The sequence below is a fragment of the Anomaloglossus baeobatrachus genome, chromosome 8 (genome assembly GCF_048569485.1).
Source record: "Anomaloglossus baeobatrachus isolate aAnoBae1 chromosome 8, aAnoBae1.hap1, whole genome shotgun sequence".
NCBI lineage: Eukaryota > Metazoa > Chordata > Amphibia > Anura > Aromobatidae > Anomaloglossus > Anomaloglossus baeobatrachus.
In genome coordinates, this window is record NC_134360.1 from 219,117,204 (window position 1) to 219,144,928 (window position 27,725).

The following is a 27,725-nucleotide window of genomic DNA, read 5'->3' on the forward strand; positions in this document are numbered from 1 at the left end:
TAACCCTCCATACACTATATATACAGATGAGGTCACACCTGTACAGTGACGTCACACAGGTGACATTACCCCTCCATACACTATATACACAGGTGAGGTCACACCTGTACAGTGACGTCACACAGGTGACATTACCCCTCCATACACTATATATACAGATGAGGTCACACCTGTACAGTGACGTCACACAGGAGACATTACCCCTCCATACACTATATATACAGGTGAGGTCACACCTGTACAGTGACGTCACACAGGAGACATTAACCCTCCATACACTATATATACAGATGAGGTCACACCTGTACAGTGACGTCACACAGGTGACATTACCCCTCCATACACTATATATACAGATGAGGTCACACCTGTACAGTGACGTCACACAGGAGACATTACCCCTCCATACACTATATATACAGGTGAGGTCACACCTGTACAGTGACGTCACACAGGTGACATTACCCCTCCATACACTATATATACAGATGAGGTCACACCTGTACAGTGACGTCACACAGGAGACATTACCCCTCCATACACTATATATACAGGTGAGGTCACACCTGTACAGTGACGTCACACAGGTGACATTACCCCTCCATACACTATATATACAGATGAGGTCACACCTGTACAGTGACGTCACACAGGTGACATTACCCCTCCATACACTATATATACAGGTGAGGTCACACCTGTACAGTGACGTCACACAGGAGACATTACTCCTCCATACACTATATATACAGGTGAGGTCACACCTGTACAGTGACGTCACACAGGAGACATTACTCCTCCATACACTATATACACAGGTGAGGTCACACCTGTACAGTGACGTCACACAGGTGACATTACTCCTCCATACACTATAGATACAGGTGAGGTCACACCTGTACAGTGACGTCACACAGGTGACATTACCCCTCCATACACTATATATACAGGTGAGGTCACACCTGTACAGTGACGTCACACACGTTTTCCTCCTCCGTCTTTGTTGCTAGGCTCCGTGTTTGCGTTCCAAGCCGTGACTCACAGAGTGTACCATGTAACACTCATCAATAGGGGTGCCTCCCTTTACATATCACCGCACTCTCTGATTGGCTCTCTGATGATGACCATTACCATCTATAGGGCCGGTACCACAGTACAATAAGCTGAGTTCTCCGGAGCGGTGGCGTCCTCACATCCCAGGCTCTTCCCTCCCCGCAGGTGGCAGTGGTACAGTCTCGCTTTGCAGTAACCTCCAGTGTGCGGAGCTGAAGGGGGGCAGAGGGAGACCCCGCACCGCGGCCCCGGCATCTCCGCCATCATCCCAGCATCCCGCCGCTGGTGAGTGCCTGAGCCCTGAGCAACCTGCAGCAGAGGAGCGAGAGAGGGCGGCATGAATCAGCATCGTGCAGCACGGCGCCGCCGCCTCCTGTCTGCTCTGCCCGGGCTGTATACTATATACTGTACACTATATACCCTGCCCGGACTGTGTACTGTATACTATATACTGTACACTATATACCCTGCCCGGACTGTGTACTGTATACTATATACTGTACACTATATACCCTGCCCGGACTGTGTACTATATACTATATACTGTACACTATATACCCTGCCCGGACTGTGTACTGTATACTATATACTGTACACTATATACCCTGCCCGGACTGTGTACTGTATACTATATACTGTACACTATATACCCTGCCCGGACTGTGTACTATATACTATATACTGTACACTATATACCCTGCCCGGACTGTATACTATATACTATATACTGTACACTATATACCCTGCCCGGACTGTGTACTATATACTATATACTGTACACTATATACCCTGCCCGGACTGTGTACTGTATACTATATACTGTACACTATATACCCTGCCCGGACTGTGTACTATATACTATATACTGTACACTATATACCCTACCCGGACTGTGTACTATATACTATATACTGTACACTATATACCCTGCCCGGACTGTGTACTATATACTATATACTGTACACTATATACCCTGCCCGGACTGTATACTATATACTATATACTGTACACTATATACCCTGCCCGGACTGTGTACTATATACTATATACTGTACACTATATACCCTGCCCGGGCTGTATACTATATACTATATACTGTACACTATATACCCTGCCCGGACTGTGTACTATATACTATATACTGTACACTATATACCCTACCCGGACTGTGTACTATATACTATATACTGTACACTATATAACCTGACCGGACTGTGTACTATATACTATATACTGTACACTATATACCCTGCCCGGACTGTATACTATATACTATATACTGTACACTATATACCCTGCCCGGACTGTGTACTATATACTATATACTGTACACTATATACCCTGCCCGGACTGTGTACTGTATACTATATACTGTACACTATATACCCTGCCCGGACTGTGTACTATATACTATATACTGTACACTATATACCCTGCCCGGACTGTGTACTATATACTATATACTGTACACTATATACCCTGCCCGGACTGTATACTATATACTATATACTGTACACTATATACCCTGCCCGGACTGTGTACTATATACTATATACTGTACACTATATACCCTGCCCGGGCTGTATACTATATACTATATACTGTACACTATATACCCTGCCCGGACTGTGTACTATATACTATATACTGTACACTATATACCCTACCCGGACTGTGTACTGTATACTATATACTGTACACTATATACCCTGCCCGGACTGTGTACTATATACTATATACTGTACACTATATACCCTGCCCGGACTGTATACTATATACTATATACTGTACACTATATACCCTGCCCGGACTGTGTACTATATACTATATACTGTACACTATATACCCTGCCCGGACTGTGTACTGTATACTATATACTGTACACTATATACCCTGCCCGGACTGTGTACTATATACTATATACTGTACACTATATACCCTGCCCGGACTGCGTACTATATACTATATACTGTACACTATATACCCTGCCCGGACTGTATACTATATACTATATACTGTACACTATATACCCTGCCCGGACTGTGTACTATATACTATATACTGTACACTATATACCCTGCCCGGGCTGTATACTATATACTATATACTGTACACTATATACCCTGCCCGGACTGTGTACTATATACTATATACTGTACACTATATACCCTACCCGGACTGTGTACTATATACTATATACTGTACACTATATAACCTGACCGGACTGTGTACTATATACTATATACTGTACACTATATACCCTGCCCGGACTGTGTACTATATACTATATACTGTACACTATATAACCTGCCCGGACTGTGTACTATATACTATATACTGTACACTATATACCCTGCCCGGACTGTGTACTATATACTATATACTGTACACTATATACCCTGCCCGGACTGTGTACTATATACTATATACTGTACACTATATACCCTGCCCGGACTGTGTACTATATACTATATACTGTACACTATATACCCTGCCCGGACTGTGTACTATATACTATATACTGTACACTATATACCCTGCCCGGACTGTGTACTATATACTATATACTGTACACTATATAACCTGACCGGACTGTGTACTATATACTATATACTGTACACTATATAACCTGCCCGGACTGTATACGATATACTATATACTGTACACTATATACCCTGCCCGGACTGTGTACTATATACTATATACTGTACACTATATACCCTGCCCGGACTGTGTACTATATACTATATACTGTACACTATATACCCTGCCCGGACTGTGTACTATATACTATATACTGTACACTATATACCCTGCCCGGACTGTGTACTATATACTATATACTGTACACTATATAACCTGACCGGACTGTGTACTATATACTATATACTGTACACTATATAACCTGCCCGGACTGTATACTATATACTATATACTGTACACTATATACCCTGCCCGGACTGTGTACTATATACTATATACTGTACACTATATACCCTGCCCGGACTGTGTACTATATACTATATACTGTACACTATATACCCTGCCCGGACTGTGTACTATATACTATATACTGTACACTATATAACCTGACCGGACTGTGTACTATATACTATATACTGTACACTATATAACCTGCCCGGACTGTATACGATATACTATATACTGTACACTATATACCCTGCCCGGACTGTGTACTATATACTATATACTGTACACTATATACCCTGCCCGGACTGTGTACTATATACTATATACTGTACACTATATACCCTGCCCGGACTGTGTACTATATACTATATACTGTACACTATATACCCTGCCCGGACTGTGTACTATATACTATATACTGTACACTATATAACCTGACCGGACTGTGTACTATATACTATATACTGTACACTATATAACCTGCCCGGACTGTATACTATATACTATATACTGTACACTATATACCCTGCCCGGACTGTGTACTATATACTATATACTGTACACTATATACCCTGCCCGGACTGTGTACTATATACTATATACTGTACACTATATACCCTGCCCGGACTGTGTACTATATACTATATACTGTACACTATATAACCTGACCGGACTGTGTACTATATACTATATACTGTACACTATATAACCTGCCCGGGCTGTATACTATATCCCCATTCCGGGCTGTGTACAGTATACTACTGTATATACTATATACTCTGCCTGGGCTGTGTACAATATACTACTGTATATACTATATACTCTGCCCGGGCTGTGTACAGTATACTACTGTATATACTATATACTCTGCCCGGGCTGTGTACAGTATACTACTGTGTATACTATATACTCTGCCCGGGCTGTGTACAGTATACTACTGTATATACTATATACTCTGCCCGGGCTGTGTACAGTATACTACTGTGTATACTATATACTCTGCCCGGGCTGTGTACAGTATACTACTGTATATATATACTATATACTCTGCCCGGGCTGTGTACAGTATACTACTGTATATACTATATACTCTGCCCGGGCTGTGTACAGTATACTACTGTGTATACTATATACTCTGCCCGGGCTGTGTACAGTATACTACTGTATATACTATATACTCTGCCCAGGCTGTGTACAATATACTACTGTATATACTATATACTCTGCCTGGGCTGTGTACAGTATACTACTGTATATACTATATACTCTGCCCGGGCTGTGTACAGTATACTACTGTGTATACTATATTCTCTGCCCGGGCTGTGTACAGTATACTACTGTATATACTATATACTCTGCCCAGGCTGTGTACAATATACTACTGTATATACTATATACTCTGCCTGGGCTGTGTACAGTATACTACTGTATATACTATATACTCTGCCTGGGCTGTGTACAGTATACTACTGTATATACTATATACTCTGCCCAGGCTGTGTACAATATACTACTGTGTACACTATATACTCTGCCCGGGCTGTGTACAGTATACTACTGTGTATACTATATACTCTGCCCGGGCTGTGTACAGTATACTACTGTATATACTATATACTCTGCCCGGGCTGTGTACAGTATACTACTGTATATACTATATACTCTGCCCGGGCTGTGTACAGTATACTACTGTGTATACTATATGCTCTGCCTGGACTGTGTTCTGTTATATACCCTGCTTGGATTGTATACTATATACTCTGCCCGGGCTGTGTACAGTATACTACTGTATATACTATATACTCTGCCCGGGCTGTGTACAGTATACTACTGTATATACTATATACTCTGCCCGGGCTGTGTACAGTATACTACTGTATATACTATATACTCTGCCCGGGCTGTGTACAGTATACTACTGTATATACTATATACTCTGCCCGGGCTGTGTACAGTATACTACTGTATATACTATATACTCTGCCCGGGCTGTGTACAGTATACTACTGTGTATACTATATACTCTGCCCGGGCTGTGTACAGTATACTACTGTATATACTATATACTCTGCCCGGGCTGTGTACAGTATACTACTGTATATACTATATACTCTGCCCGGGCTGTGTACAGTATACTACTGTATATACTATATACTCTGCCCGGGCTGTGTACAGTATACTACTGTGTATACTATATGCTCTGCCTAGACTGTGTTCTGTTATATACCCTGCTTGGACTGTATACTATATACCCTGCTCGGGCTGTGTACAGTATACTACTGTATATACTATATACCCTGCTCGTGCTGTATGCTATATACCCTGCTCGTGTAATAGTGAGAAATGTCTCTGGTTGTGGCCCCTCATCCGGTGGTGACTCTTCTATATACCGGGGATATGTCTCAGGTCGTGGCCCCTCGTCTGGTGGTGACCCTCCTATATACTGACGATATGTCTCCGGTCATGGCTCCTCACCCAGTGGTAACCCTTCTATATACCTGGGGATATGTCTCCGGTCGTGACTCCTGGTCCGGTGGTGATCCTTCTATATACCCGTGGTATGTCTCCGGTCGTGGCCCCTTGTCCAGTGGTGACCCTTGTACATACTTGAGGATATCTCTCCGGTCATGGCCCCTCCTCTGGTGGTGACCCTCCTATATACCGACGATACGTCTCCGGTCGTGGCCCCTTGTCCGGTGGTGACCCTTGTATATACCCTGGGATACAGTATGTCTTCAGTGGTAGCCCCTCGTCCGGTGCTGATCCTTCTATATACCCGGGGATATGTCTCCGGTCGTGGCCCCTCATCCGGTGGTGACCCTTCTATATACCCAGGGATATGTCTACGGCCATGGCTCCTGGTCCGGTGGTGATCCTTCTATATACCCAGGGTATGTCTCCGGTTGTGGCCCCTCATCCAGTGGTGACCCTTCTATATATCTAGGGATATGTCTCCGTTCGTGGCCCCTTGTCCGGTGGTGACCCTTCTATATACCTGGGGATATGTCTCCGATCGTGGCCCCTTGTCCGGTGGTGACCTTTCTATATACCCGGGAATATGTCTCTGGTCGTGACCCCTCATCTGGTGGTGACCCTTCTACATAACCGGGGATATGTCTCCGGTCGTGGCTCCTCATCCGATGGTGACCCTTGTATATACCCTGGGATACAGTATGTCTTCAGTGGTAGCCCCTCGTCCGGTGGTGATCCTTCTATATACCTGGGGATATGTCTCTGGTCGTGACCCCTCATCCCGTGGTGACCCTTCTATATACCTGGGGATATGTCTCCAGTCGTGGCCCCTCGTCCGGTGCTGATCCTTCTATATACCTGGGGTATGTCTCTGGTTGTGGCTCCTTGTCCAGTAGTGACCCTTCTATATATCTGTGGAAATGCCTCTGGTAGTGGCTCTTCATCCGGTGGTGACCCTTCTATATACCTGGGGATATGTCTCTAGTCGTGGCTCTTCGTCCAGTGATGACCTTTCTATATACCTGGGAATATGTCTCCGGTCGTGGCCCCTCGTTCAGTGGCGAGCCTTGTATATACCTGGTGATATGTCTCCGGTCGTGGCCCCTCTTTCAGTGGCGAGCCTTGTATATACCTGGGATATGTCTCCGGTCGTGGCTCTTCGTCCAGTGATGACCTTTCTATATACCTGGGGATATGTCTCCGGTCGTGGCCCCTCGTTCAGTGGTGAGCCTTGTATATACCTGGGGATATGTCTCCGGTCGTGGCCCCTCTTTCAGTGGCGAGCCTTGTATATACCTGGGATATGTCTCCGGTCGTGGCTCTTCGTCCAGTGATGACCTTTCTATATACCTGGGGATATGTCTCCGGTCGTGGCCCCTCGTTCAGTGGTGAGCCTTGTATATACCTGGGGATATGTCTCCGGTCGTGGCCCCTCTTTCAGTGGCGAGCCTTGTATATACCTGGGATATGTCTCCGGTCGTGGCCCCTCATCCGATGGCGACCCTTGTATATACCTGGGGATATGTCTCCGGTCGTGGCCCTCGTCCGGTGGTGACCCTTCTATATACCTGGGGATATGTCTCTGGTCGTGGCCCCTTGTCCGGTGGTAACCCTTCTATATACCTGGGGATATGTCTCCGGTCGTGGCCCCTCGTCCGGTGGTGACCCTTCTATATACCTGGGGATATGTCTCCGGTCGTGGCCCCTCGTCCGGTGGTGACCCTTCTATATACCCGGGAATATGTCTCCGGTTGTGGCTCCTCGTCCGGTAGTGACCGTCCTGTATACCCGGAGATATGTCTCCGGTCATGGCCCCTCGTCCGGTGGTGACCCTTCTATATATCTGGGGATATGTCTCCGCTCATGGCCCCTCATCCGGTGGTGACCCTTCTATATATCTGGGGATATGTCTCCGCTCATGGCCCCTCGTCCGGTGGTGACCCTTCTACATATCTGGGGATATGTCTCTGGTCATGGCCCCTCGTCCGGTGGCGACCCTTCTATATACCTGGGGATATGTCTCCGGTCGTGGCCCCTCGTCCGGTGGTGACCCTTCTATATATCTGGGGATAGGTCTCTGGTCGTGGCCCCTCGTCCGGTGGTGACCCTTCTATATATCTGGGGATATGTCTCCAGTCGTGGCCCCTCGTCCGCTGCTGATCCTTCTATATATCTGGGGATATGTCTCTGGTTGTGGCTCCTTGTCCAGTAGTGACCCTTCTATATATCTGTGGAAATGCCTCTGGTAGTGGCTCTTCATCCGGTGGTGACCCTTCTATATACCTGGGGATAAGTCTCCGGTCGTGGCTCTTCGTCCAGTGATGACCTTTCTATATACCTGGGGATATGTCTCCGGTCGTGGCCCCTCGTTCAGTGGTGAGCCTTGTATATACCTGGGGATATGTCTCCAGTCGTGGCCCCTCTTTCAGTGGCGAGCCTTGTATATACCTGGGATATGTCTCCGGTCGTGGCCCCTCGTCCGATGGCGACCCTTGTAGATACCTGGGGATATGTCTCCGGTCGTGGCCCTCGTCCGGTGGTGACCCTTCTATATACCTGGGGATGTCTCTGGTCGTGGCCCCTTGTCCGGTGGTAACCCTTCTATATACTTGGGGATATGTCTCCGGTCGTGGCCCCTCGTCCGGTGGTGACCCTTCTATATACCTGGGGATATGTCTCCGGTCGTGGCCCCTCGTCCGGTGGTGACCCTTCTATATATCTGGGGATATGTCTCCGCTCATGGCCCCTCGTCCGGTGGTGACCCTTCTATATATCTGGGGATATGTCTCCGCTCATGGCCCCTCGTCCGGTGGTGACCCTTCTATATATCTGGGGATATGTCTCCGGTCGTAGCCCCTCGTCCGGTGGTGACCCTTCTATATATCTGGGGATATGTCTCCGCTCATGGCCCCTCGTCCAGTGGTGACCCTTCTATATACCTGGGGATATGTCTCCGTTCGTGGCCCCTCGTCCGGTGGTGACCCTTCTATATATCTGGGGATATGTCTCCGCTCATGGCTCCTCGTCCGGTGGTGACCCTTCTATATATCTGGGGATATGTCTCCGCTCATGGCCCCTCGTCCGGTGGTGACCCTTCTATATATCTGGGGATATGTCTCCGGTCATGGCCCCTCGTCCGGTGGCGACCCTTCTATATACCTGGGGATATGTCTCCGCTCATGGCCCCTCGTCCGGTGGCGACCCTTCTATATATCTGGGGATATGTCTCCGCTCATGGCCCCTCGTCCGGTGGTGACCCTTCTATATATCTGGGGATATGTCTCCGCTCATGGCCCCTCGTCCGGTGGTGACCCTTCTATATGCTTGTGGCTTAGTTATCGCACGTTCCCTGCATCTCCATGTCCAGATCTTACTCATCATTGATAATTTCTAGATCGTTTTGGAAAATCTTTTAGTTTTATAGTCGTCTTGTTCTAGGACATATTGTTTTGAGGTGTCCGCTCCCTGGTGTCACCCACATCCTTGCTGACTGTCTCCTGACAGAGGTAGGTTATCTGCTGAGCTGGGGGATAAGTAGCTCCTCTCTGATTCACCTTATTGCGGCCTGTGCGCTTCATACTTCATTTGTCACATTTGTATTATTTTTTCTTTATAGTTTTATAATTCTGTTTTCATACTTAGCAAGCAGAACTGCAGTGTAAAGCATGGAGGAAAGACAGAGTCACACCATTTGAATCTGAGGAGAACGCAGGTATAGATACACTTCCGTTAGATGGTGCAGCTTGGCCGCCAGTGATACCCGGACGTGATTCATTACCTGTTGGTCGTAGCGACTGAAGCACAACTGGTTATAACCCCTCTGTATAAACCTCACCTGGGCCGATGGACAATATATGGACCCCCTATGTGCAGGTCTGAGGCTCGTCTGGGGGACGTTTCCCTGCAGGAGAGGTGACTGTGGCTCAGTAATGTCAGCTGCCCGGAGGGTAGAGAAGCTGCCCCTGCTCAGTCATCTTCATGGACGGGCCCTTTAAGGCCCCCTCACTCCATCCTGCACATTGGAGCAGAAGCCGCCGTGTATCCTGGACGCCGCTGCTCTTTCTTCCTTATGAGCTCCCATCTGATGCTGCTTAGAATTAGTCCTTCGGGGCCCATTACACGCGGTTATTTGCTGCTCGTCGCGTCCTAAAAGCTTGTGTTCTGTACAGATGAGGAGAGCGCCTGTGATGACGGGAATCGGAGAATCTGGGTGTGATTGCGTTCTTATTTCTGAATATGAGCGGTGTCCTCGGGGGTGTGGAGTACGATGGGCTCCTCTGGAGAGTCACGCTGAATTTAGGGGCGCAGTATGTGCCCCCGGTGCCTCTCTGTATGTGCCCCTCTCTGTATGTGCCCCCCCGGTGCCTCTCTGTATGTGCCCCTCACTGTATGTGCCCCCAGGTGCCCCTCTCTGTATGTGCCCCCCCCGGTGCCTCTCTGTATGTGCCCCTCTCTGTATGTGCCCCTCTCTGTATGTGCCCCCCGGTGCCCCTCTCTGTATGTGCCCCTCTCTGTATGTGCCCCCCCCCGGTGCCTCTCTGTATGTGCCCCTCTCTGTATGTGCCCCTCTCTGTATGTGCCCCCCGGTGCCTCTCTGTATGTGCCCCTCTCTGTATGTGCCCCTCTCTGTATGTGCCCCTCTCTGTATGTGCCCCTCTCTGTATGTGCCCCCCCCCCCGGTGCCTCTCTGTATGTGCCCCTCTCTGTATGTGCCCCTCTCTGTATGTGCCCCCCGGTGCCTCTCTGTATGTGCCCCTCTCTGTATGTGCCCCTCTCTGTATGTGCCCCTCTCTGTATGTGCCCCCCCCCCCCGGTGCCTCTCTGTATGTGCCCCCCGGTGCCCCTCTCTGTATGTGCCCCTCTCTGTATGTGCCCCCCCCCCCCGGTGCCTCTCTGTATGTGCCCCTCTCTGTATGTGCCCCCCGGTGCCTCTCTGTATGTGCCCCTCTCTGTATGTGCCCCTCTCTGTATGTGCCCCTCTCTGTATGTGGCCCCCGGTGCCTCTCTGTATGTGCCCCTCTCTGTATGTGCCCCTCTCTGTATGTGCCCCTCTCTGTATGTGGCCCCTGGTGCCTCTCTGTATGTGCCCCTCTCTGTATGTGCCCCTCTCTGTATGTGCCCCTCTCTGTATGTGCCCCTCTCTGTATGTGCCCCCCGGTGCCTCTCTGTATGTGCCCCTCTCTGTATGTGCCCCTCTCTGTATGTGCCCCTCTCTGTATGTGCCCCTCTCTGTATGTGCCCCCCGGTGCCTCTCTGTATGTGCCCCTCTCTGTATGTGCCCCTCTCTGTATGTGCCCCCGGTGCCTCTCTGCCATCGCCCGGGCATTTGGATACAGGACGGGGGCAGAGATCTGACTTTTAGTCCTGCAAGAATTAAAGAGGAATGAAAAAAGTATTTTGTTCTATGACATTTTGTCGTGTCCACATCTGGTGGGCGGGGGTCCTATCTCTGGCACTAGTCCTGGTGGCCCACAGCTGCTGAGTGACTACAGAGGGGCTTGTGCAGGAGGACCCCTGTTATCATTCATCCTCTCTGCCCAAGCGCAGTCCAGCAAGACCACCTCTGGACCCCGGCCGCCATCAGACATCCATCATCCGTCCTGCTCTTTGTGGGAGTTCCCCTTTAAGCCTGGTTGTCGTGAGTCCTTTTCTTAGGCATGTTGCAGTTGTCAGGAGACGTTGTTTCTGCCTCTTCCCGGCCGTTACAATGTAACAAACGCTCCGCTGTGTATTAACAACTGTATTTGTTGTGCACACAAGTCAGGAGTTCACTTCCTCCGGTGCCTAACGTGCGGCCACGTTCCTGCTCCCGGTGGTTTCTTTTTTCTTTGTGTCGCTGGTGGTTTTCGTGAGTGCACTCATCAGATCACTGGTGGGGGGATGAATTTGACTCTTCTGATAACGGGGACCCCACTGATCCGAGAGCAGCCGGGATCAGCGGTGGTCACCGGACCTGAATAGACGCTCCATAAACAGGATTTGTGTGATGTTGTGCCACGACGAGCTGCTGTCCCCTATGATCAGGTCGGGGTCTGACCTCTGACCCCACTGATCTAAGATTAAAGGGCTCACTGCACTGGGGTAGCACTGCAGCCCCTTCTTCCCTGCAGCGAGACCCCGGCCACCGTTGATTAGGGCTGGGGGGACGCAGTGCTGCAGTACGGGTAAGCTCCAATATACAGGGGATATTGTGATGACAACCCTAAATTTTACTATAAATTTGGCAGGTGTTTCCCTCCTGATCAGAGGGGCTGCATCGGCCTTGTCTGGCGGTGATGGGACAATCTGTAGGGCCGGGTCTTGGTAATTGATGTGGTCAGAAGCGGCGGGCCCATTAATGATGACAACTGTTTTTAAAATGGATGAAAAGTGCAGAACGTTTACGACCATGTGGCCCCCATTGAAATGCGTGCGGCCCCTCGGCTTCTACTGTATGTGCATCAGATCGCCCAGACATGTACGCTTTGCGGCGTGTTCACACATTGCGGAGGATGACGCAGCCGGGACATCCAGAGGGGAGATGAGCTCACCCCAGAGGAATGGACTGTCCCCCGGGGGAGGGGATCTAGAACGCATCATTTTATCTGGTGTTTCGGTGTGGTCGCCAGAGGGGGTCCTGTGCCGGCTACTTATCATCTCCGCAGTCGTGGGGTCATTTTATCTGGTGTTTCGGTGCTGTCCCGGAGGGGGTCATGTGCCAGTTGCTTATCATCTCGGCAGTAATGGGGTCATTTTATCTGGTGTTTCGGTGCTGTCCCGGAGGGGGTCCTGTACCAGCTGTTTATCATCTCGGCAGTCGTTGGGTCATTTTATCTGGTGTTTCGGTGCTGTCCCGGAGGGGGTCCTGTGCCAGTTGCTTATCAACTCTGCAGTCATGGGGTCATTTTATCTGGTGTTTCGGTGCTGTCCCGGAGGGGGTCCTGTGCCAGTTGCTTATCAACTCTGCAGTCATGGGGTCATTTTATCTGGTGTTTCGGTGCTGTCCCGGAGGGGGTCCTGTACCAGCTCTTTATCATCTTGGCAGTCGTGGGGTCATTTTATCTGGTGTTTCGGTGCTGTCGTCGGAGGGGTCCTGTGCCAGCTGTTTATCATCTCGGCAGTTGTTGGGTCATTTTATCGGGTATTTTGGTGCTGTCCCGGAGGGGTCCTGTGCCAGCTGTTTATCATCTCGGCAGTCGTGGGGTCATTTTATCTGTTGTCTCGGTGCTGTCCCGGAGGGGGTCCTGTGTCGGCTGTTTATCATCTCGGCAGTAATGGGGTCATTTTATCTGGTGTTTCGGTGCTGTCCCGGAGGGGTCCTGTGCCAGTTGCTTATCATCTCGGCAGTAATGGGGTCATTTTATCTAGTGTTTCGGTGCTGTCTTGGAGGGGTCCTGTGTTGGCTGTTTATCATCTCGGCAGTAATGGGGTCATTTTATCTAGTGTTTCAGTGCTGTCTTGGAGGGGGTCCTGTGTTGGCTGTTTATCATCTTGGCAGTCCTGGGGTCTTTTTATCTGTTTCAGTGCTGTCGTCGGAGGGGGTCCTGTACCAGCTCTTTATCATCTCGGCAGTCGTGGGGTCATTTTATCTGGTGCTTCGGTGCTGTCGTCGGAGGGGGTCCTGTGCCAGCTGTTTATCATCTCCGCCGTCGTGGGGTCATTTTATCTGGTATTTCGGTGCTGTCCGGAGGGGTCCTGTGCCGGCTGCTTATCATCTCGGCAGTCGTGGGGTCACTAAGTTGTAGAAATACGGCAAATCCAATGTTTGGATACAGGAATGTAAAAAAAACCCACCTAAAAATCTGGTGTCCTGAGTACAAGTGACTGGTGATTGGGTTTTCCGGGAGCAGCAGCCGCGTTTCCCTCCTCACACGGCACGGTTGCTGGTAACCTCACGGCACGGTGCTAGGTTTGAACATGACCACAGATCCGCAGCTTAGACTTTTATCTGTTTAGTGCAAATTTGTTGCTATGGCTCCAGCTCTTCCCGGACATAATCCCATGAGCAAAGGGTCCGGGAGTCTGGGGGATTCTGGGAAGTGGTGGCCATTATTGGCCTCTGGTCTGCCCTGGCGGTGGGAGGACACAGCGTCTGCACCGTGCGCTGCTGCAATGGTCGGGTGGACGTTATATTCGTCCATATTATATCGATACGGTGAATTTACACCCTTCTCAGCTGTTGCAGTATTTTTTGTGACCGTTGTATTAATCTAAATTGGGTTTGCAGAAATCGCTGCTCCCGCTGCAGAAATTAGCTTGTTCCGCTGAACACAACAGATTTTTAGTTGCAAAAATTTCATGTAAAATTTTGTCCATGGGAACGTCCAAGGTAATTCTAGGGAGCACGAAAAATCCGCAGCAAATTCCTCTCTGTCAGTTTTGCCGTACTGGAGGCTGCAGCAGGATTTCTCAGCTTACAGGAGTTTCAGTTTTGCCGTACTGCAGGCTGCAGCGTTTTCTCAGCTTACAGGAGGGTCTGTTTTGCCGTTCTGGAGGCTGCAGCGTTTTCTCAGCTTAAAGCAGGGTGAGTTTTGCCGTATTGGAGGCTGCAGCATTTTCTCAGCTTACAGGAAGGTCAGTTTTGCCGTTCTGGAGGCTGCAGCAAGTTTTCTCTGATTGCGCAAGGGTCAGTTTTGCTGTACTGGAGTCTGCAGCGTTTCCTCAGCTTACAGGAGGGCCGGTTTTGCCGTACTGGAGGCTGCAGCAGGTTTTCTCAGTTTATAGGAGGGTCAGTTTTGCTGTACTGGAGGCTGCAGCATTTCCTCAGCTAACAGGAGGGCCGGTTTTGCCGTACTGAAGGCTGCAGCAGGTTTTCTCAGTTTATAGGAGGGTCACTTTTGCCGTACTGGAGGCTACAGCAGGATTTCTCAGCTTACAGGAGGGCCGGTTTTGCCGTACTGGAGGCTGCAGCAGGATTTCTCAGCTTAAAGGAGGGTTCAGTTTTGCCGTACAGGAGGCTGCAGCAGGATTTCTCACCCTACAGGAGGGTCAATTTTTCTGTACTGGAGGCTGCAGTGTTTCCTCACCTTACAGGAGGGCCGGTTTTGCCGTACTGGAGGCTGCAGCAGGTTTTCTCAGTTTATAGGAGGGTCAATTTTGCTGTACTGGAGGCTGCAGTAGGATTTCTTAACTTACGGGAGGGTTCAGTTTTGCCGTACTGGAGGCTGCAGCAGGTTTTCTCAGCTTACAGGAGGGCCGGTTTTGCCGTACTGGAGGCTGCAGCGTTTTCTCACCTTACAGGAGGGTCAGTTTCGCTATACTAGAGGCTGCAGCGTTTTCTCAGCTTACAGGAGAGTCACTTTTGCCATACTGGAGGCTGCAGCAGGATTTCTCCGCTTACAGGAGGGTCAGTTTTGCCGTACTTGAGGCTGCAGCAGGTTTTCTCAGCTTAAAGGAGGGTGAGTTTTGCTGTACTGGAGGCTGCAGCGTTTTCTCAGCTTACAGGAGGGTCAGTTTTGCCGTTCTGGAGGCTGCAGCAGGTTTTCTCTTCTTGCGCAAGGGTCAGTTTTGCTGTACTGGAGGCTGCAGCGTTTCCTCAGCTAACAGGAGGGCCCGTTTTACCGTACTGAAGGCTGCAGCAGGTTTTCTCAGTTTATAGGAGGGTCACTTTTGCCGTACTGGAGGCTACAGCAGGATTTCTTAGCTTACAGGAGGGCCGGTTTTGCTGTACTGGAGGCTGCAGCAGGATTTCTCAGCTTAAAGGATGGTGAGTTTTGCCGTACTTGAGGCTGCAGCAGGATTTCTCACCTTACAGGAGGGTCAATTTTTCTGTACTGGAGGCTGCAGTGTTTCCTCAGCTTACAGGAGGGTCAGTTTTGCCGTATTTGAGGCTGCAGCAGGTTTTCTCTGCTTGCGTGAGGTGATTTCTCACCTTACAGGAAGGTCAGTTTCGCTGTACTGGAGGCTGCAGCAGGATTTCTCACCTTACAGGAGGTTCAGTTTTGCTGTACTGGAGTCTGCAGCATTTTCTCACCTTACAGGAGGGTCAGTTTTGCCATACTGGAGGCTGCAGCAGGATTTCTCAGCTTACAGGAGGGTCAGTTTCGCTGTACTGGAGGCTACAGCAGGATTTCTCATCTTACAGGAGGGTCAGTTTCACTGTACTGGAGTCTGCAGCGTTTTCTCAGCTTACAGGAGGGTCAGTTTCCCTGTACTGGAGGCTGCAGCAGGTTTTCTCAGCTTACAGGAGGGTCAGTTTCCCTGTACTGGAGGCTGCAGCAGGATTTCTCAGCTTACGGGAGGGTCAGTTTCCCTGTACTGGAGGCTACAGCAGGATTTCTCATCTTACAGGAGGGTCAGTTTCACTGTACTGGAGTCTGCAGCATTTTCTCACCTTACAGGAGGGTCAGTTTTGCCATACTGGAGGCTGCAGCAGGATTTCTCAGCTTACAGGAGGCTCAGTTTCGCTGTACTGGAGGCTGCAGCAGGATTTCTCAGCTTACGGGAGGGTCAGTTTCCCTGTACTGGAGTCTGCAGCGTTTTCTCAGCTTACAGGAGGGTCAGTTTCCCTGTACTGGAGGCTGCAGCAGGATTTCTCAGCTTACAGGAGGGTCAGTTTCGCTGTACTGGAGGCTGCAGCAGGATTTCTCAGCTTACGGGAGGGTCAGTTTCCCTGTACTGGAGGCTGCAGCAGGATTTCTCAGCTTACGGGAGGGTCAGTTTCCCTGAACTGGAGGCTGCAGCAGGATTTCTCATCTTACAGGAGGGTCAGTTTCACTGTACTGGAGTCTGCAGCGTTTTCTCAGCTTACAGGAGGGTCAGTTTCCCTGTACTGGAGGCTGCAGCAGGATTTCTCAGCTTACGGGAGGGTCAGTTTCCCTGTACTGGAGGCTGCAGCAGGTTTTCTCAGCTTACAGGAGGGTCAGTTTCCCTGTACTGGAGGCTGCAGCAGGATTTCTCAGCTTACAGGAGGGTCAGTTTCGCTGTACTGGAGGCTGCAGCAGGATTTCTCATCTTACAGGAGGGTCAGTTTCGCTGTACTGGAGGCTGCAGCAGGATTTCTCAGCTTACAGGAGGGTCAGTTTCGCTGTACTGGAGGCTGCAGCAGGATTTCTCAGCTTACGGGAGGGTCAGTTTCCCTGTACTGGAGGCTGCAGCAGGATTTCTCAGCTTACGGGAGGGTCAGTTTCCCTGTACTGGAGGCTGCAGCAGGATTTCTCATCTTACAGGAGGGTCAGTTTCACTGTACTGGAGTCTGCAGCGTTTTCTCAGCTTACAGGAGGGTCAGTTTCCCTGTACTGGAGGCTGCAGCAGGATTTCTCAGCTTACGGGAGGGTCAGTTTCCCTGTACTGGAGGCTGCAGCAGGTTTTCTCAGCTTACAGGAGGGTCAGTTTCCCTGTACTGGAGGCTGCAGCAGGATTTCTCAGCTTACAGGAGGGTCAGTTTCGCTGTACTGGAGGCTGCAGCAGGATTTCTCAGCTTACAGGAGGGTCAGTTTCCCTGTACTGGAGGCTGCAGCAGGATTTCTCAGCTTACAGGAGGGTCAGTTTCCCTGTACTGGAGGCTGCAGCAGGATTTCTCAGCTTACGGGAGGGTCAGTTTCCCTGTACTGGAGGCTGCAGCAGGTTTTCTCAGCTTACAGGAGGGTCAGTTTCCCTGTACTGGAGGCTGCAGCAGGATTTCTCAGCTTACAGGAGGGTCAGTTTCGCTGTACTGGAGGCTACAGCAGGATTTCTCATCTTACAGGAGGGTCAGTTTCACTGTACTGGAGTCTGCAGCGTTTTCTCAGCTTACAGGAGGGTCAGTTTCCCTGTACTGGAGGCTGCAGCAGGATTTCTCAGCTTACGGGAGGGTCAGTTTCGCTGTACTGGAGGCTGCAGCAGGTTTTCTCAGCTTACAGGAGGGTCAGTTTCCCTGTACTGGAGGCTGCAGCAGGATTTCTCAGCTTACGGGAGGGTCAGTTTCCCTGTACTGGAGGCTGCAGCAGGTTTTCTCAGCTTACAGGAGGGTCAGTTTCCCTGTACTGGAGGCTGCAGCAGGATTTCTCAGCTTACAGGAGGGTCAGTTTCGCTGTACTGGAGGCTGCAGCGTTTTCTCAGCTTACAGGAGGGTCAGTTTCCCTGTACTGGAGGCTGCAGCAGGTTTTCTCAGCTTACAGGAGGGTCAGTTTCGCTGTACTGGAGGCTGCAGCGTTTTCTCAGCTTACAGGAGGGTCAGTTTCCCTGTACTGGAGGCTGCAGCAGGATTTCTCAGCTTACGGGAGGGTCAGTTTCCCTGTACTGGAGGCTGCAGCAGGTTTTCTCAGCTTACAGGAGGGTCAGTTTCGCTGTACTGGAGGCTGCAGCGTTTTCTCAGCTTACAGGAGGGTCAGTTTCCCTGTACTGGAGGCTGCAGCAGGATTTCTCAGCTTACAGGAGGGTCAGTTTCCCTGTACTGGAGGCTGCAGCAGGATTTCTCAGCTTACAGGAGGGTCAGTTTCGCTGTACTGGAGGCTGCAGCAGGATTTCTCAGCTTACAGGAGGGTCAGTTTCCCTGTACTGGAGGCTGCAGCAGGTTTTCTCAGCTTACAGGAGGGTCAGTTTCCCTGTACTGGAGGCTGCAGCAGGATTTCTCAGCTTACAGGAGGGTCAGTTTCCCTGTACTGGAGGCTGCAGCAGGTTTTCTCAGCTTACAGGAGGGTCAGTTTCCCTGTACTGGAGGCTGCAGCAGGATTTCTCAGCTTACAGGAGGGTCAGTTTCCCTGTACTGGAGGCTGCAGCAGGTTTTCTCAGCTTACAGGAGGGTCAGTTTCCCTGTACTGGAGGCTGCAGCAGGATTTCTCAGCTTGCAGGAGGTTGAGCTTTACTTTTCTGCCTCTTATTTGATAGCCAAAGGAAGATATACCGTGGCGCCTGCGGGACAGCACAAAAGTGTAGGACTCCTCCTGCATTATGATTGGCTGATACTATATGATGGCGGAGTATGTGCACTATGGAGTCGGGGGAGGTTGCTCGTGCTGATTGCGCTTTTCGTTACTTGGCTGTGTACGGTTTCTGGTATTTACCTTCTAGGATTTCCGCGTTTCCCGTGTCTTCGTGTAGCGCCTCTTTGCCGTTGTCTTTGCCGCTGTCGTTGCCGCTTTGATCTGTCATGTTCTATGAATGGAGACTTTTAGCTGAGTTTAGATGTGCAAATCGTATAATGGCATCACCGCCTCCACAGACACAAATGTATTATTGATCCTGCTCGGAGCGAGCGCTCTCCCCGCTCTCCGGAAATGCACCGAGAATGGCCTAATGTTCCTGCAGCCGCGTCTGGAGGGGAGAAAATGGGCTGATAACTCTCCACGGGCAGCAGAATTAGTGCCAATTAACGCTTTACATGCCACACCAAATGGGACCATTTAGAAAGGTTGCTTTATTCGCAGAAACAGCGCCACAATGTGCACAGGCCGGATCTAGGAGTCCATCTAGTCTGTCCCACAGCGGTCCGGCCCTGACCCTCCCACCGGCCACTCGGGGTTTGTTGACATGCAGCCGATTGGTGACCATACCAGAAACCATTATGCTAGTAACAGAGCATGTGACCGCTGCTGCCACTGATTGTCTGCAGCAAACACCAGGAAGTGGATCTCTGCTGGAATGATGGCTGATCGTGGTTCCTTTTTTTTCCCCCAGGTGGAATAACCGGGGGACGGCAGCAAAGCACAAAATTAACCAGAAATCTTTGGGGAGCGAACAGATTCTGCGTGACTCTTACATGCCTGGCTTTTATTTTTGGGGAATATTCCCTTTGTTTTCTAGTAGCTTGCATGGTTTGCTGAGACTTGTAGTACGTGAATGTCCGGTGTGAACGCCACTTTGATCACTGTATATATATGAAGTGACCAGCCAGGGAGGCCTCTGGCTGTGTAGTCGTGGCAGCACTGTATTCAAGGCACATCCCTGGCTTCATCACTTCTTTAATGTTGAGAGAGTGTATGTCGGTGTCTTCATCGGCCGATGCACAAAAAGGCTGCAGGCAAAAGTCCAGATGCAATAAAAACGACATTTATTCTCAAAGATAAAACACTCCGGTCAGCGGATTCCGGCAATATTAGTGGAGCTGGGGACAACCTGCCCAAACGCACCCTCTGGTGGGGATATGCCCAAAGTACTCTACTTCCTCCGGGCTCCCACTCTTCAGCCAAGCATACACCGGACCCACACCGGCAGAATAGGCTCTGAGGTTACGTCCACCTCCTGATCTCCGGTGTCCCTTGATGGTCCGCTCACACAATCGCACTTGCCGCTGCAGATGTGCACTCTCCGCTGCCCCGGATCCTCTCTCCCTCACACACATTCAGACCTTGCCTAGATATCCGGCCGACTCCTCCTCCCCGGTGGCAACAGCCGTCCCACCCGGCCACTAGGGGGTGCCCTAACACATCATATAACAATAGTAAAACATTTTTAATAACAACAGTGCCGGGTTATCTATGCTAGACTAGTAGGGGGTAGGCCCACCCACTACATGCCTCCCCTCTTAAAATCCGAGCCTCCCGGCAAGGCTCTTAAACACATAAAAACATAAACACATAAAAACCTTTCGGTTCAGTCCTCAACAGCGGCACCAGTTCAGCGGCGCTCCCGGTCTTGAGGGGCGCTTGATGGCGCAACAGCGCTCCCGGTCTCTGGATAGCGCCCGGAGGCTCAACAGCGCTCCCGGTCTTAGATGGGTGCCCGGAGGCTTCAGTAGCGCTCCCGGTCTTCGCTGGAGGTGCCCGGAGGCTTCAAGAGCGCTCCCGGTCTTCGCTGGAGGTAACAGGCCCGTAAAACTTTACAACAACAGAGGAACTTTCTGCCGGTCTGGAACAACACCGGTCTCGGCAAGTGCTGGAGGCAACAACTTACTCTGGGGGCCAGGCTCTCTTCCATTCTTCCGCTTGAGCCTGGATGTAGGCCCCCAGAGTTTGTCCCGGTTGGCGGCGGATTCGCCTGAAAGACACCGGGGCGTAGGACGGTTCCTCCGGCACAGCTGCTGCAGCTCCTCTTGGCGGTGACGGTGTTCCTGCCCGGGATGGTGGTGGTGCATCCAGCATAATGACCGGCTTATTAGTCACGTTTTGGGTCACCGCTACCACGGCTGGGAACTTCTCCGGATCAGGAGCCGGTTCCATCACTGCTTCCGGGGCAGCAGCCAGGACGCGCTGGGGCTGAGGAGGCGCGGGCGGGAGCGGTTTGGCATGGCTCCGGCGCCGCTCTTGCTGCTCCTCCCACTCTATCTCCTCCTGCCACTGCTCCGCTTCCCGGGTGGTCGGCATGCGGGAGACGCAGACGGCAAACAGGCCGCGGCTACCGGCATCCGGCAGGAAGGTGACTTTTTCGCCCGGCCAAAGGGTGTGAAGTCGCTTAGGGAGTCCTTCGACGTCGAGATGAACCCGGTTATAAAAATAATCATCCCCGGTCTCTACTTCTCGGATGAAGCCGTATCCCTCTTGCTGATTAAACTTGACTACCACCCCGGTCACAAACTGCTGGGCTAACTTCTCGCCACCGGAACCGAACAGCATTTCCCGGGCAACAGTCTCAGCCAGGAGCCGTTCTTGGACGGGGTCAGGCTTCGGGGGCGGAACACTGGGGCGCGACTCCTCCGGTGAGACGATGACTGGGTCCCAGAAGAAGCCCAGGTGGTCCTTCTCTAGACGCCCGGCTAACTCCTCGGCCGACTCTGGCGCCGGAACAAAGGGTGTGGCGGCGGCGTTAAGCTGCGGGGTGTCCCATGGGAAAACAGCAACCCCCGGACGGCTTGGCATGGGCGGGGTAGCATAGGTCGCCTTCACCTCTGTGATGGTGCTCCCGGTTTGAGCATCCCATGAGGTCTTCCAGGAAACTTTGTCTGGCCTCGTAGAACCTCCCGGTCCAATGGGAAGGTCCGCTATCGCGGCCTCGCTAGCAGGGGCGAACCGAGGTCGGCCTCGACCGAGGCTGATGAGGGCCATCGTCGTCGCCAACTCCGCAGGTTGCCCAAAGTTCTCCATCTCGGTTTCCGACAGAATCGCTATTAATGGCGGTGGTGTCGACGCTGAGGCTGGAGGAAGTGGAGGCGGGTCTTCGTTTCCCGCTCTTAAACGGACTCCACCCCCAGCCTCACGCATCATCTTGACTCCTCCGCTGAGGTACTTCTTTTTCCTTTTCTTCTTCCGTGCCCTGGAGCTGGCGCCTCCCCTCTTTGGGCGGAGTACTCCATGCTTTCTCTTCGGCACCGGCCAGCCCCAGGCTCTTCTTTCGGCGCCAATTTTCCGCGCCTTTTCTGTTTCTTCACAGACGTCGGCCATCTTGCCGCCATCTTGTGCCCGGTCCAACGCCTTGGGCACTTCTTCCTCCCACCATGGGACTGGGAATCTTCTTTCATCGTCCGAATTCCGTGCTTCAGGCACTACTTGGTCTTCAGACTCCTGGTTCTCCGGCAAGGGACTCGGATCCTGCCGACTACGCCACTTGAAGTGACCAGCCAGGGAGGCCTCTGGCTGTGTAGTCGTGGCAGCACTGTATTCAAGGCACATCCCTGGCTTCATCACTTCTTTAATGTTGAGAGAGTGTATGTCGGTGTCTTCATCGGCCGATGCACAAAAAGGCTGCAGGCAAAAGTCCAGATGCAATAAAAACGACATTTATTCTCAAAGATAAAACACTCCGGTCAGCGGATTCCGGCAATATTAGTGGAGCTGGGGACAACCTGCCCAAACGCACCCTCTGGTGGGGATATGCCCAAAGTACTCTACTTCCTCCGGGCTCCCACTCTTCAGCCAAGCATACACCGGACCCACACCGGCAGAATAGGCTCTGAGGTTACGTCCACCTCCTGATCTCCGGTGTCCCTTGATGGTCCGCTCACACAATCGCACTTGCCGCTGCAGATGTGCACTCTCCGCTGCCCCGGATCCTCTCTCCCTCACACACATTCAGACCTTGCCTAGATATCCGGCCGACTCCTCCTCCCCGGTGGCAACAGCCGTCCCACCCGGCCACTAGGGGGTGCCCTAACACATCATATAACAATAGTAAAACATTTTTAATAACAACAGTGCCGGGTTATCTATGCTAGACTAGTAGGGGGTAGGCCCACCCACTACATATACACGCTGTATATAGTATGTATATTGCTCCAGCTCCTGCCCCGGGATAATTAGGGATCTGTGTGTGATGAGCGGCCATGTGTGACTGCTGCAGAGACGAGAGATCCTCACAAATAACAATAGCTGGAGACAAAGGAGCGCTCAGCGCCGGGGATTATAGTAATCAAGAACGCCGCGATCACAAGACCCCCTCCCCCTCCGCCGGCAGCCGCTCGTGTCGCCGGGTGTCACTTATCTGTGATAGCAGAATTATTGCTGACAAGACGCCGGGGTGTATATAAAGACTTAGGCTATGTGTCCACGGTAGAATGTACCTGCGGATTTTTCTGCATGAAAATCCGCGACTTTCGCGGCAAATCCGCACCTTATTTTTGCCGCGGATTTACCGCGGAGTACCGCGAATTTGCCTCGGATTTTGATGCGGATTTTTTTTTTTTTTTTTCCCCATTCTATACCCAAAATCCGCACCAAAATCCGCAACAATAATTGACATGCTGCAGATTTTTCCGGATCAAAATCCGCGGCAAATCCACCGCGGAAAAATCCGCAGCATGGACACAGCTTTTCCAAAATGCCATTGAAATGGCTTGGAAGTGCCGCTGCTGCAGATTTTCGGAAAATCCGCGGTAAATCCGCGGCAAATCCGCGGCAAAATCCGCAGCGTGGGCACATAGCCTTATAAGAAAGAGCGAAATGTGAACACAGAAAAGCCGGAGGACGACGGTCGGATGACGCCGCGCCGATCACTTCTGGAAGACACAGCGCGGCGGGTCGTGTGCGGTGCTGCAGCTTAGATACATTCAGCTCAGCCGCCATACAGGGATAGACTGACCGGAGAACCACCGGGTACCCCTTAAAGGGTTCTCAGAGGAAGCAACATATGGTGAATGTGCCGCCCCTGCGACAGCCTACGGGCTGCTCGGATCCGGATCCGCAGTGGCTCGAGGGGTCTTTGGACCCGAGGCGGGGTCGCATGGCCACTCGAAATGAATAAGGGTGAGGGGGTATGGAAGGTGGTATTTACAAGGGGGGTGAAAAATAAAGTTTGTGACGCCACCCACGGGTCGTGGTAACGTGGGATACCACCGCTGCAGCGTTTGGGGGAGCGCCCGGGAGCGATGGGATGGCAGCTTGTGATGTTAACCCCTCCGTGGGCAGGGGGAAGGTGTCCCGGGGCTCGGCAGTGTAAGGATGGGGACCCGTCGGGAGAAAAGGGGCACAACGTACTCACACAGTCCAGAAATCCTGACACCGACAACGGGTAAACCAAAGTCCTGAATGCCCTGCAGATGTTGTTGGAGCACGCTGGGTCCGTGCCCTTTTGGCGTTGCTGGTTGGTCTGAAGCCTTGTCCCTTGGCACTGTGTTTACTCTGTGCGAATCCCTTTTGCCTGAAACTACTCAAGTCCCGCTCACTCGTCTGGCTAACAGAGTGAGCTTGCTCTCAGGGTTCAAGCTTGGGATTTTCTGGACGATCATGGGAAGTCCTATCCCTCTCGTTGCGCTTGTACCCCGATTTTGGAGCGGGTGGAGAACGGCTCGTGAAGACACCATCCTCGTCGGGTAAATTACTGGGCTGCGTGAAGCTACTTCCCAGCCTAGGGTCTGCGTACCCCGTCGTGCCCTGGCCACTGCCCGGTTGTAGCACAAGGCCGCCGATCTGCCCTCCGTGGCAGTACTGTGCCCCTTGCCACTACCCCCTGCGACCGGGGTTCCAGCTCCTTCCAGGCCAGGCCAACGTCTGGCACCTGGGACGGGTACAGGAGCCCAGCTCCGCAGTGTGACCTTTTCCTGTCACTGCTGTGCACAAACTTTCTCTACTTTCTGACACTTCTGGCCCTCCTTCTACCATCCCTCCATTTGGGCGGCCCTATTCCCCTCAGGCTGTCCAATGGGTGTCTGTTGGGTGTGGTGCAGAGTGTTCCTCAGGATTTGTGCATACCTGTTCTTAAGCAACACCAAAAGGACAGGACCCGTAACCAAGGAGGAGCGGGTACCATGCAGAAGGGCAAATTGCATAGCACCCTTGTGACGACCTGATAGGCCAGGGCGTCACAGTGAACAGCTGAAAAATGATGAGAAAGGAAAAGTATTTCCCCCCTTTCAGCCCCCGGATGACACTCGATCGCCCCACTGTCCCCTGCAATGATGACGTGCCGTTCAGTCACATGGCCGCTCCAACCAATCACTGGCCTCAGAGGTGATGATGGTGCTGATGTAGCGCCCCACGGAGCAGGTGCGTTTAACTGGGCCGTCGACTGTCGTTATCACAGGTGGCCTAGCCCGCCTCCGTTGCCCCAAGGCATACAGAAGATGGCAGGGGAGAGATGTTGGGAGTAGTAGTGAGGTGTTTGTTGTGACGCCACCTGTGCTATGCGGCCAGGAAATGGGCTGATGCTGCTGTCGCTGTTCTCCGGGGAAGATGGTAGTAGCAGCCAGGGATAGTATCGCTCTCCGCAGGTGGAGCAGGCCTCGGGGAGGATGATGAGGGGAGTAGTGATGGCGGCTCGGAGCGGCAGTACAGGTAATAAAGAGTCAGAGTCTATGGCTACGGTTCTAGGTTGTTTACTCATTTTTGTACAATGCCGCTCACCCAGGTAATACCGGTCACTTGCTGTGATGGGCTCCGTCGAATCCGAATCCCTTTAGAGATCAGTCCGGTTTGGTGTTCGGTGGGTTTCTCCTTGTAACGCCTGTCTGTGGATCCCCTGGCTTGAAGCTACGAGGGGACCCTGCGTTTCACGAGATGTACTCTTGTCCGTATCTGCAGGTGCCACGGTTCTGATGTGGGGTCCGGCTTGAAGCGAAGCCCCAGATCCTATATGGCACTGTGCTGTCGGGCGCTGTGTGGTCATGGAAGCTTGAAACTTTCCCCTTCCAGGCAGTTTCTGGAAAACCAACATGAAGTATGATCTTCCCTAAGGTCCTGCCGCCCTGCGTGACGTTGGTTCCGAGGGGAGCAGGTTCGCTCTCCCCACGGAAACCGTGTGAACTTTCTCCTCCTTCCCAACGGAGCACCTGTGAGGCATGTCTGCTCCGCTGCTCTCCTGCTGGAGAACAACTTTTGACTGTTGTGTTGGCTCCTGACTCCCCCTGATGGCTGCTCCTCCCCCCTCCCAGGTCCTAAGCTAGTGGGACTGGGGCCCCTGTTGAGGGCATCCTATAAATACCACTCTGTCGGCGACCTTTTTATTACCCTACCCTAGCCCAGTCACCAGTGGGAACAGGGTAACCTAGTGTGTATTTGCATGTGTAATGTGGTGAAACCGGGACTGACCTCCTCCAGAACCGTAGCATGAGATTCTATTCATATCTCAGACTATCCCTTTAAGGAGACACAGCTGCTCTTCTGGGATTCTGAAGATCGTCCGTCATCTGTCCCATAAGCAACGCTGTGCTGACATATTTTAGGATGGGCAAATTTATGGGAGGGATTCTAATGGCACTGTATGTCGGTATTGTTTATGGTGGGCTCTCTGCCCACAGTTTTTATGGTGGGTCCTCTGCACTCAGTATCTATGGTTGGCCCTCTGCTCTTAGTATCTATGGTGGGCCCTCTGCACTCAGTATCTATGGTGGGCCCTCTGCTCTCAGTGTCTATGGTGGGCACTCTGCTCTCAGTATCTCTGGTGGGCCCTCTGCTCTCAGTGTCTATGGTGGGCCCTCTGCTCTCAGTGTCTATGGCGGGCCCTTTGCTCTCAGTATCTATGGTGGGCCCTTTGCTCTCAGTATCTCTGGTGGGCCCTCTGCTTTCAGTATCTATGGTGGGCCCTCTGCTCTCAGTGTCTATGGTGGGCCCTTTGCTCTCAGTATCTATGGTGGGCCCTTTGCTCTCAGTATCTATGGTGGGCCCTCTGCTCTCAGTATCTATGGTGGGCCCTCAGCTCTCAGTATCTATGGAGGGCCCTCTGCTCTCAGTATCTATGGTGGCCCTCAGCACTCAGTGTCTATGGTGGGTCCTCTGCTCTCAGTATCTATGGTGGGTCCCTTTGCTCTCAGTATCTCTGGTGGGCCCTCTGCTTTCAGTATCTATGGTGGGCCCTCTGCTCTCAGTGTCTATGGTGGGCCCTCAGCTCTCAGTATCTATGGAGGGCCCTCTGCTCTCAGTATCTATGGTGGTCCCTCTGCTCTCAGTATCTATGGTGGCCCTCAGCACTCAGTATCTGTGGTGGGCCCTTTGCTCTCAGTGTCTATGGTGGGTCCCTTTGCTCTCAGTGTCTATGGTGGGCCCTCTGCTCTCAGTATCTATTGTGGG

General features: G+C 51.5%; 1 protein-coding gene across 1 annotated transcript in view; it reads left to right on the forward strand.

Annotated features, from left to right (window-relative positions):
- Window positions 1-1,254: 1,254 nt before the first annotated feature.
- The window catches only part of TTLL7 (tubulin tyrosine ligase like 7), a 144,434-nt gene continuing 117,963 nt past the window's right edge, over window positions 1,255-27,725 (forward strand). Inside the window, exon 1 of the mRNA XM_075320226.1 lies at window positions 1,255-1,338. The gene's annotated coding sequence lies outside the window, so the exon portion shown is untranslated. The remainder of the gene's footprint in view (window positions 1,339-27,725) is intronic.